Source organism: Astyanax mexicanus, unplaced genomic scaffold, assembly GCF_023375975.1.
Source record: "Astyanax mexicanus isolate ESR-SI-001 unplaced genomic scaffold, AstMex3_surface scaffold_34, whole genome shotgun sequence".
NCBI classification, from domain to species: Eukaryota; Metazoa; Chordata; class Actinopteri; order Characiformes; family Acestrorhamphidae; genus Astyanax; species Astyanax mexicanus.
Genome location: NW_026040044.1, coordinates 3,357,452 through 3,369,566, shown reverse-complemented (window position 1 = coordinate 3,369,566; position 12,115 = coordinate 3,357,452).

Below are 12,115 nucleotides of genomic sequence, written 5' to 3'. Positions count from 1 at the left end.
AATTAAACGTAAATTTAATATAAATCTTTGTTTTATGTCTTTCTTTGAGCTTCCAGACAAAGTTTTTCTCTCATTAACACTAATTGAGTAAACAGAATACTCTATTTAAACCAATGGTAAATTCCTTATTAGTGTTTCCTATAATAATATATAATAATCATATTGATGTACTGATGTACAAAGTGGTTATTTACATAAATTTTATGTACAAATAGCTTGTAGCTTGTAGTAGTAGGAATAACATTGTAGGTTCCTGAACCTCCTAGTTCTTAGAAAACAAATTCACCAACAGTAAAAGACAAAGTACCTTCAGTTACAAAAGTTTTGCTTAACTTGTGTTGGGCACTGGACCAAGTTCGGTGGCAGGATCTCAGCCAGCTTCAAGAACAGTCAGAAACCAGTGTAGGCCCAGTCCTGGTCCTACGTTCAAAAAGACACTGGGCCGAGTCCGGTGACCGAATCTCAGCCAGCTTTGAGGAGTCAGAAACCGAATAAGGCCCAGACTTGGTCCTACATTCAAAAAGACACTGGGCCGAGTCCGGTGACCGACTCTCAGCCAGCTTCGAGGAGTCAGAAACCGAATAAGGCCCAGACTTGGTCCTACGTTCAAAAATACACTGGGCCGAGTCCGGTGGCCGGTTCTGGGCCACCTTTGAGGACAGTCAGAAACCAGCTAAGGCCCAGTACTGGGCCAGCACTCGGTGGCTATCTGGGGTCTTTCCCTTTATAACAACAAAGCTACAGTTCTACAAAGAATTTAGAGACAAAAATGAAAGGTTCAGTGATTTACAGTAATAAAATGACGAATGACACAAAAATCACTTTAACTGTAAAGTTTAACCAATATATAAACATTGTGCTTTGTTCCATGCATTAAAAATACAAGATTAGAGAAGTTATTCCTCCTGTAAATTAATCTTTGTTATAAAACCAAGTATGGAACATTTTCCCAGTCAGACTTTATTAAAAAGCAACACCTAAAGGGGTAAAGTTATAAATTAACCCTCTACACACCACATTTTAAAAATAAAACAAGATAAAAATAACAATGTCGAAAGCAAGCACATTTCCTAGATGGGATCAAATCAACTATAATCACTATATTTGTCAATATATACACCAAAAGTCAACCCTTTAACTCTTATTTCTGTAGCTAAAAACTGTTTTAGAAAACATCAGAAGAATGATCTTGTGAAACTGAGCAGCATAAATATTGATATTTGCCTGACTGTAATGGTATTTAAAAGTAGATTGATCCTGACAAAGATTAACTTTTTTCAAATAGATTTTATTGGAACCAGAATAAATGGATCAGAATAAAATAAACAGTATTTTGCAAAATTGTAAATAAATAAACAAAATGCAGAAGAACTGGACATATAAATATTATAATAAGGATAATTAAATAGAAAAACAAAACACCCTGTCTGTTCTGAAACAACATCGGCACTTGTACAGTTTTTCTTCTCTTCTTAGTTCAGGATTCACTGTCTCTCCACATTTGAAGTGTGTGATGTGCTATTGACAAAAAAAAATCACCGTTAACTACAGCCATAATAGCAAATGTAATTATCAGTAAAGGTCCTTTTAATTTTAATTGTATGCTGTGGTGTACTGTTCAGTGGAATTCAGTGTATGTCTCACCTAAAAATAATCTTCAGTGGTTGTTTAGTAAATATATATATATATATATATATATATATATATATATATATATATATATATATATATATATATATATATATATACAGCTCTGAAAGAGACCACTTTTCCAAAAGCAGTGTGTAAGACTGGTGGAGGAGAACATGATGCCAAGATGCATGAAAACTGTGATTAAAAACAGGGTTATTCCACCAAATATTGAGATTTCTGAGCTCTTAAAATGTTATGAATATGAACTTGTTTTCTTTGCATGATTTCAGGTCTGAAAGCTCTGCATCTTTTTTGTTATTTTAGCCATTTCTCATTTCTCACTGAAGTGATCTCTTTTTTTTCTTCAGAGCTGTATTTATAAAAATATTACCTAAATTCGCCGCGTAAAATCGAACCCGCTTTTTTTTTTTTAGATCAGCAGTGCTATCTAAAGTCCTGTAGCTCCACCTTGTGTCCTGAATACGCAACTAACACTATATGTCCAAATGTTTGTGGACACTTTCTAATTGCAGAATTCAGCTACTATAAGTTTCACTTATTGCTGACACAGATGTGCAAATTCACAGAAACACACACAGCGTGTCTAATCCCTGTAGAAGAAGAAGAACTGCTGATAGAATAGGAATCTCTGGAGCTGATAATCTAACATGAAGCTTTTATTTACATCATGCCTGATGAACAGCAGTGTTCCAACAACTATCAGAAATACTTCACTGGACAGTAGATTAGAGCAGTACAGTGTATACAAATCTCTCTCTCTCTCTCTCTCTCTCTCTGTGTATATATTTATATATATATATATATTGTGACGTGCCTGTCCCCTGATTAGGTGTTTTTGGGGGGTGGGGCTACAGACCTAATCAATATATGCACCTGTGTAGGTGTGCAGCGGGAGGCAGGCAGCTCAGTTTTCTGGGCCTGCTTGGTTTGGTTCTGTTTGGCATTATGCTTTAGTTGTTTTTTGTTGATACATAGATTTTCTTTGGCCGCCTTTTTGTTTATAAATGTCTGGACATGAACCTTTTTCTAATTTCTTCATTAAATTTATATTTTTTGCCATTTAAACACTGTGTGTCCTCCATTCATTTGTCACGGCCTAGAGCCAGTCGTGACAAATGTGGGGGCTCGTCCGTGATTTGAACCCGGGACCTCTTGCACGTTTGGTTGCTTATTGTACCCTGGTTAACTGTGGCTTCTGTTAGTCAATTTGTTGAGTCTCCTTCTGAGGGACTATTGGATCAGTTTTCTAAAGATCAGTTGCTTGAAGTTGCTAGTCATTATGATGTTGGGTTATCAATCACTGATAAGCGTTTAAAGGAGAACATTAAGGCTATATTAAAATCTGCATTAGTAGAGCAAGGTGTTTTGAAGGTTTCACCAGTTTCTACTAGTCCCTTATCTTTGAGAACTTAACATTTGAACAGCAAAAGGAGTTAATTTTGTTAGAGGCTGCTGCTAAAGAGAAGTTGATTCAGACACAGCTAGAGGTGGAAAAGCAGATTGAGTTGTCTAGGCATGAGTTGGAACAGAAAAAGCTTGAGATTGAACAGTATCCTTTGGATTTGGTTAAAGCAGGGAGACTTTCAGGGACTGGATTTGCAGCTGGTAATGTTGGGACAACTAGTTTTGATGTAGTGAAGTATCTTCAGCTACTCCCTAAGTTTGATGAAAGAGATGTTGATGGTTTTTTCTCATTGTTTGAACGTGTGGCTGATGCCAAGGCCTGGGAGGATGGAGAACGTACTCTATTGTTGCAGTGTGTGTTTACTGGTAAGGCTCAGGAGGCTTATTCGGCTCTCAGTGTAGAAGATGCATCTGATTATAAAACAGTTAAGTCTGCTGTTCTACAGGCCTATGAGTTGGTTCCAGAGGCTTACAGGCAAAAGTTTAGGTCCTGGAGAAAAGGGGAGAAACAAACTCATGTAGAATATGCAAGGGATATTTTAATGCATTTTAATCGGTGGTGTACAGCATACAGCATCAGAAGTTAAGTCTTTAGAAGATCTAAAGAATTTAATTGTGCTGGAACAATTTAAAAATTCTGTTTCTGATCGCCTTGCTACATACGTGACTGAGCACAAAGTCAAGACTGCATATGAGGCTTCTGTTTTGGTGGATGAATTTGTTTTGATTAATAAGGCTTCATTTGGTCGTCGTTTTCATGGAGAGTCTGTTAAGCGGGACTCTAATTGGCAAACCTTTTTCTAATTCTGGAGTGTATGTTGTAGGGGAGCAAGTGAGTCGTTCACCTAAGGTTAGAAATCTTGAGAATATGTGCCATTACTGTCGTGCCAGTGGTCATTAGAAAAATGAATGTCCTGTTTTGAAGGCAAAAAAAAAACAAGAGTATAAATTAATTAGTTAGAAATTCAACCTTTAGGATTAAAGAGTCAGGAGGCTGGATGTTCAGACTGTGATTTTATTCCAGTACAGAGAGAATCATACGGCACAGTTTAGTTGGTGAACAGTTTCGACAGTCTGGTCCAGTTGCTTTACATTCCTCTCTCTTTGTGCTTCTGACTGACAGAGAGACTTCAGGAAGACCTTACACTAAGAACAGCTGTGGGGGGGGGGGGGTGATTGTCGTGACTTCATGGTAAACAAATGGGAGCACAGTGTGATCAGTGTAGGGGGGGAAAGGGCATTAGGTAACAGCATTAGGTAACAGCTCATTAGCATAGGGAAAGTGCAAAAGTGCATTATACAAGAGGCAGTTAAAAACCCAGAGAGAGCACAGTGTGTTGACAGAATCTCAACACAGTGTACTGCTCTAAGGCACATTTTCTATACACACCAAACAGATACATAAATATTCAGCTTTGGAAACAAATAAGAGAGCAATTAAAAATTATGAGTTTCTACAATTTTATCAAATGTAAAACCTCTGGAATACAATCATTTTTTTTTATATAAATCTATATATTTTTCTATTTAGCTTAATGAATTGCATTTGGACTATCTGAAGCTTAAGCATAAAACCACATAAACTGTTTTCTATTTTGCTTCAAAATAATGTCTTAATGCCCGCATCACAAAATAATAGTGAATTAGCAAACAACTACTTCTCAAGGCACAAGAAGAAAGCAAACTGTGAAGCAATCAATCTTAATCTTAATGCTCAGATTGCTGTCTACTGTCTCATCCTCAACCAATAAGCACACAGTTGCTTAACTTAACTTATTTTACAACAAACCATCGGAAGTTGGCGCTAATAGACTATTATTAATGAAAAAAGTGCTTTGCGTTAACCAGTGCTACTTTAAAAAAAAAAAAAAAAAAAAGGAGGTCACTTGCTCAACTTACCTTTAAGAGTCAGGTGAGCGCTGACTTTGGCTTATTGCTATTTTAATGGTTAGATGCATGAACCGCTTCTCAGCAGAGAAGAAAGTTGTGAAAATAGACTGTTGTCGAGGTGTGAGATAACAATGATCATCGCAATGCATCTTGTACAGCGTGTAAGATAGGACCCTGAAAGTCTCCCTGTGGTTCAACAACAGAAACACATCAGCACCATATTCTGCTCCAAATCAATTTTCTAAGGCACACCCAGAAGTTTACATAGTTTAAAACGTCATTCAGGTGCATGCTCAGTATATACATTTTTAAATATAAATGCTGTGTGATGTGCTTTGTTGTACTCTGTGCTCGTATGGTCTTGTATCTGTTCCCTGAGAGAAGACGTTCAAACAGTAAAAGTGCTGAGTGATTTTGGTCCTTTATGATACTGAATGTCTTCCGCAGGCTCAGGGAAGTGTAGAAGTCATCCAAAGAAGGCAGCTGTGTGTTGGTAATTTTCTCTAAATTTTGAACGGCTCTTTGCAGAGCTGCTGCCGTACCACACAAGTATCCCATAAGTCAGCACCAGAGACTGTAAAAAAAGATGGACACCATGTCTCCGTTCCCATTCATTCAGTGAAAATGAAGCTAAAATCTTCCTCCATGTTGGCGATCCTGAAACCTGATTCTGCGCAGTAGAGACCAGAGGAGGGAGAAAGACTGTGGAGAGACCGCCTACTCATTTGAATAACCCCGCCCCTGAGGGCTGCCTCGCGGTCACAGGCTGCAGAGCGGGGCGGAGCGGAGCTGACGGTCTGTTATTGGCCCCGCCCATAAGCAGCCCTTTTACAATAACCACACCTTTTTTTTTTGTGATCAATTATTTATTTATTTCATTTGTATCTGTGAGGGAGATCTCACTAGGAGGGCTAGTACGTTTTGGATAAGCAGCAAACACTCCCGTATGTCGGTCAGGACATAGAAGACAGAGAGGCATAGGATGGTTTAGGTGACTTTGTGGATTTGGCAATTAGCAGTAGTATTACTTTGAGTCTGCAATAACAGAGAAAATACATAACAATATATATTATATATTACAATAAGAGCAATTACAACACAATTGTACAAGTAGAACAAAACACTATAATTTCACTGCATAGCATTCCTATACACTGCATGCTCTAAACAAAATAATAGGGAGTTAGCACCACCTTATGGGCAAAGAAGGTAAAGGCAATGACTCTGCAATTTAACTGACTCCGGAAATTTCCACATACAACACTGTTAACCAGCTCAACTACACCATAAATAATTCAGTATGCAACACAATTTCACAAATATTAACCCTGCCTAGTTCCTTTCTCCTTCTTTCACTGCACATTGTTGCATGACCTACTTTCAGCCAACGCCCTGATTGGCTGAAGGGCTTAATTACTGGACCAATCAGAAGACTCATCAAATGATGGGGTGATTCAGGACCTTTTATACAGTATCTACATTATCAGCAACAATGTACATATAATAATATACAATATTGAAGGACAAAAAAATGAGGGTGAATGTGTATGCCACCCTCGAACTCCCCCCCCTTCCCCAAGGAACTACACCCCAATGGCCAGTTAATCAAAAACAATGTGATAGTATTCAGAAATAGAACTAAAAGTTCAGAGCAATGCCATAACATCTCAGCAGCATTTTCCCAAGCCAGTAGTGTCTTTTCCTTAGCGCCATGAATGCGGGCGGTAGAAAGTTCCAGGTTGATAACGTCAATACTGAAAAGAATCCATTTTCTCCAACCCAGGGAATGAGGGGGTTGCCAACACAAAGCTAATAATTTTTTGGCTGCGGTTGTGCCAGCCATCCAGATTTTCTTTTCTGTACTGTTCAAATCACAGCAGGAGTCGTCGTTCAGAAGAAAAAGTTGAGGTGACATTGGAATTGTAGTCCCCAAAATTTCTGAAAGAGTAGAAGATACCTTAGACCAAAATCTATACACCTTGGGACACTCCCAGAACATGTGCAAAAAGGTACCGTATGCACCATAAGGACAAAATGTACATAAAGGAGAAGGGATAAGATGCATGGAATAACGTTTAAAGGGTGTAAAATAATATTTAAACACAAAGTTGTAATGGATTAACTGATGATTTGGATTTTTTGAGAAACAGATAATGTTGGTCCAAACTGTTTGCCAATCAATTTGATCATCAGGAAGTTTAAGGTCTTTTTCCCAAATTGTCAGAATCCCTAATGGTTTATATGTAGCTTTTTTCCAGAAATTAGTTGGAGGGGATAGAGGGATCATGGAGGTAATGAAATTAAATCTAGGCAAAATATTCATTTTAATTACAGAAATGCGTGTTTGTAATGTGTCAGTCATCTTAATCCATTTTTTTAAATCATTGCTAATTTGTCCCAATATATAGTTAAAATTAGATTTTACATTCTTGTTAAGAGATGCGTAAATTTCTATGCCAAGGTATTTAAAGTGTTCCACTACAGGGATTGGTGATGAAAGATTAAGGTTCCTCATGGGTTCATTCAGAGGGAGTAAAGCAGACTTGGTCTTATTTACTTTGAAGCCGGAATGACTGCCAATGTATCCAGGATAGTTAATAAGTGAGGGTGAGTTTGAGAGACATCGTTAACAAAAAGCAGAATATCATCTGCATACAGGGAAATGTGATGCTGTGTATTAAGAATTCTAATAGGAGAGTAAGCACTAGAGAGGCGTATTGCTTGTGCAAGTGGTTCAAGGGATAGGGCAAACAGAAAAGGGGAGAGGGGGCAACCCTGCCTAGAACCTCGTAATATTGGAAAAGATGATGAACAATTTGCACCAGTTATGACAACGGCAGAAGGGTTGGAGTACAGAACTTTGATCATGTTTATAAATTTGTGACCAAGACCCATTATTTCAAGTACAGTCCATAAAAAATTCCAATCCAAACGATCAAATGCCTTCTCTGCATCGAGTGAGAGAATGGCACATGGTGTTACAGTGTCAGGTGTATGATCTAACACATGAAGTAATCGTCGTACGTTATCCGAAGAGAAACGAGATTTAATGAAACCAGTCTGGTCGCAGTGTATTAATTTAGATATATAGGTTTCCAGTCGACCAGCCAATATTTTTGCGAAACGTTTAACGTCAGCGCCAATTAATGATAAGGGACGATAACTGGTAGGCAAAGTCGGATCTTTTCCCGGTTTAAGGAGAAGGGAAATAACAGCTGTGTTTGCATCTCTAGGAAAAGAACCTGATTCAATTTACTTATTAAACATGTCTAATAGGAGCGGACCAATTTGGGGGAAAAAAGTTAGGTAAAATTCTGGAGGAATTCCGCCAAGGCCTGGAGCTTTTGATTTTTTCATGGCTTGTAATGCAGTTTTTAATTCGTCCAATGTAATTGGTTGGCCCAAAGTTTCTGCTTCCTCTGTAGATAAAGAAGGCAAATTTAAATCCCTAAGAAATGAAGTGTGGTCATCATTATTTGGACCTGGTTGAGAATGGTATAATTCTTTATAAAACTGTTGGAATATAAGATTAATTTGGGAAGAGTGTTATTAATTCACCCTAGGGAGACTGCAGAATATGGATGTCCGAAAATCTTTCATTACTACGTAGTTTAAGAGCAAGTAAGTGGCTTGGTCGGCTACTGTGAAAATAGTAATATTGTCTAGTTCTATGAATTAAAAATTCAGAGTGTCGTTTCAGAATTGAATTAAGCTCTTTTTTAGCCAATTCTAATTTAGATGCAATTGATTTATTAAAATTATGTAAAGAAGGGGATAGAGTAGATACTTTGTGTTCAAGAAGATTAATTGTAGACAATTTTGTTTTATTTAAGTGAGAAGCAAAAGAAATAGAATAGCTTTTAACAAAACCCTTAATCGCTCCCCATAGAAATTGAACATTCTGAACAGAGCCATAATTAAAATCCAGAAATTCCTGTAATGAGGAACAAAAATCAGATATGAATGTTGTATTTTGTAACAATGTGGTGTTAAAACGCCATCTGGGTGCGCGCTGTGACAGTTTGTGAAATGTTATTTTTGCAATGTTAGGATGATGATCCGACAACGAGAGAGGAACAATATCAGCTGAATGCGTCAGTTGTAGCAAGGAGGAGGACGTCAGAAGAACATCAATTCTGGAAAATGATTTATGTCTGGCAGAGAAAAAAGTATATTCTCTAGAAGATGGATTAAGAGCACGCCAGGCATCGGTCAAAGAAAAGTCGGAGATTAATTCGCTCAGAGCGGAGGTGGCTTTAATTTGTATATCAGAGTAACTAACGTTGGAGCGATCTAGCAAATTATTATGAACGGCATTCATATCTGCGCCAATGATTAACGGAGAATCAAATTTCGAGAGATATTTAGATAGAGTTACAAAAAACTCAGTCAAATACCGCAGGGGCGTAAACTGAAACGAAAGTGACTTTTTTACCACCAATAATCACCGTAATGTGAGAGATTCGACCAGATGTCTCAGAGCCTGTATGAAGAATTGAGATATTCAATTTTCTACGTAGGATAATTAATGTGCCATTATGTTTTTTCTTAGCAGAGGAATACGCTGCTACCTTAAAATGTTTATTTGACATTCTAGCCACATCAGTATGTAACAGATGTGACTCTTGTAGAAGAGCGATATCTATTCTCTTCCTGCGCAAAATATCTAGACAACATACTCTCTTTGAAGGCGAGTTCAAACCTCGGACATTCCAGGATAATACTGTTACTACAGACATAAATTGTTATCAACACTAGGGTAAACAAAATGAAACAAACTGGAAAGGATTAAAAATATAACTGTGAGGCTTGGGATATTACTAACAAATAAATGAGATACTGTCTTAAATACCAAAAAGAACTGGCCGAAGAACAAATAACCCTGGGTGCCATATAACCATAGATCCCTTATTAGAACATTTTTAAACGAAACCCCTCTGGAACGAGGAGGATCTTAGGGAAGACCTAAGAAAATATTAAAAACGTCAAAAAAGGACAGAAAATGGGGGAAAGTGCGAGAGCTCTAGCCGCGTGCTGCCATCCCGGAAAATCGGTCACGTGGTCCCCCGTTATAACCACACCTTTTTTGAATAGAGCTGAATAACGTTTTAAAAAACGAATTATGTGAGGTTACACTAGCTGTTGTATTTAAATAAAGGAGGTAGAATTACAGTATATATACAGTAAAACGTGATTGAGAGTTGTTCTGTTTTGCCATTGAAACCTATGGGGATGGGTGGGGTTACACAGCTTTCTGAAACCGAACAGCAGGGGGCGCCCGACCTGTGGTGGCTTCACTTTAGAGAGACGATGCTCTGTCCAGCTATACACAGTCTATATAAGTCATTGTCAGATACAAAACCGGGAAGATTGGAACTCAGCCAGCACGTCTCTTGGCACAAAATGCTCCTCCCACTTCATCTCTCAGCATGTCCAGAAATGCATGTGTAAAAGTCAAAATCCAGAAAAGTCAAAGTGCAAATTGTAGAGGTAGCTCATTTAATGCTGCTCTGGCTGATATTCAGATATCCATCATTGAAGACGCCATCTGTAAAACAGCAGAGCAGAAGAGGATCAGAACACACCACAAAAAGAGACAAACCACAAACAAGGTGAGAATCTGCCCAGGATAATCCCCGACCCCCCCATCCACTTTTCTTTTGATAAAATATGCTTTAATCACACAAACTGAATGTCTTTTTCAGTTTAACTTGTGCCAGAATTACCTGGATCTTTAAGTTCTGAGACGGCGTGATGATCAGACTGATTTAATTGTGATATAAAATAAAAGAGATAAATATTAGAAAAGTAAAGTGGAGCACTGCATTGACTGGATTTTAAGAGGGGAATTTTTTTTAGAAATAAAAATACATAGTCTGACATTTGGGATAAAAAGGCCAGACATGGGGCAAAATAACCCTATGTTATTTAATAAAAAAAAAAAACTTAATAATCATAATCATTATTTTATTAGTTCCACTGATTATACTGGACATTCTGTAGTGACAGTGCAGCAGTGTCTTTGAGGTGTTTAAAAACTTCAGCAGCACTGCTGTATCTGATCCACTCACTGTACCAGATCAACACACACTAACACCTCATACACCACCCCCACCATGTCCATCCTGTGGAGTCCTGAGTATTAAAGAAAAGGGTCAAAGGAGGATGGTAAATTGGTGGAATCAGTATGGATTTCTGTATTTTTCGCACAATAAGCTGCACTTAAAAACATTTTTTCCCCCAAAAATAATCAGTCAGGTATTAAGGAGCAGTAAAGTCACTCAGCTGAAGTACAGAGTTATACAGGAGTTTTAGCATTAGCCGCTAACCTCTATTTCCCCGTTCAGAGGTGAGTATTATCGGCCTGTAGCCTGCTGCTAACCCCAGACTAGCATTAGCCGTTAACCACAGTGCTAACTCTAAGTGCTAGCTCTTTCACTGTTCAGAGGTGAGTAAAACAGACTGTAGTCTGCGTGTTTACTATGTTAAAACAAGCTATGTGGGACAAACAGCTAGCTAATATCACCCTGGCTTACCAGAACATTCAGGGTTTTTATAGTTAGCCGCTAATGCTAATCTAAGCTTACTGTAAATAAACTAAAACACTTTACAGTTTTTTAGAAGAGAAATCTGTGTAGATTAACATCCAGCACTCATTAGACTTTAAAATAATGTCTTTTTTATTACAGATTTGTATAATGAGCTTGGCTTTACTTAACTTAAAGTTAACCCCGCAGTAATAGTCTATTTTTAAATTGAACATAACACCACCTACCTTCAATACTGAAAATTTTCGATCCAGCAGGACTTCAAGTACCTGTATATATTTATTTTTAAAAAACACACATATTACAGAAATGCTCCATCTTGCATTTAGTCTCATTCAACATGTTCTACAAAAAAATGAGTGTGCACTTACTGCATCTTTTAGAACACAAAGCTTTAGTAAAACATGTAAATAAAATAGAGAAATTTAAAATATAATTTATAGATCTACCACTGAAAAACATGATTTGCATTCTAGCTGGTGGGAAGTTTCTCAATCCTCATTTACATCAAACCCCTAAACAGTATTAGGTAAACTTATCCTAATGCAATGTATTATATTAGATAATATTAAAACATATATTATATTATATTAATATATGAGTAATAACATTAAAGTACA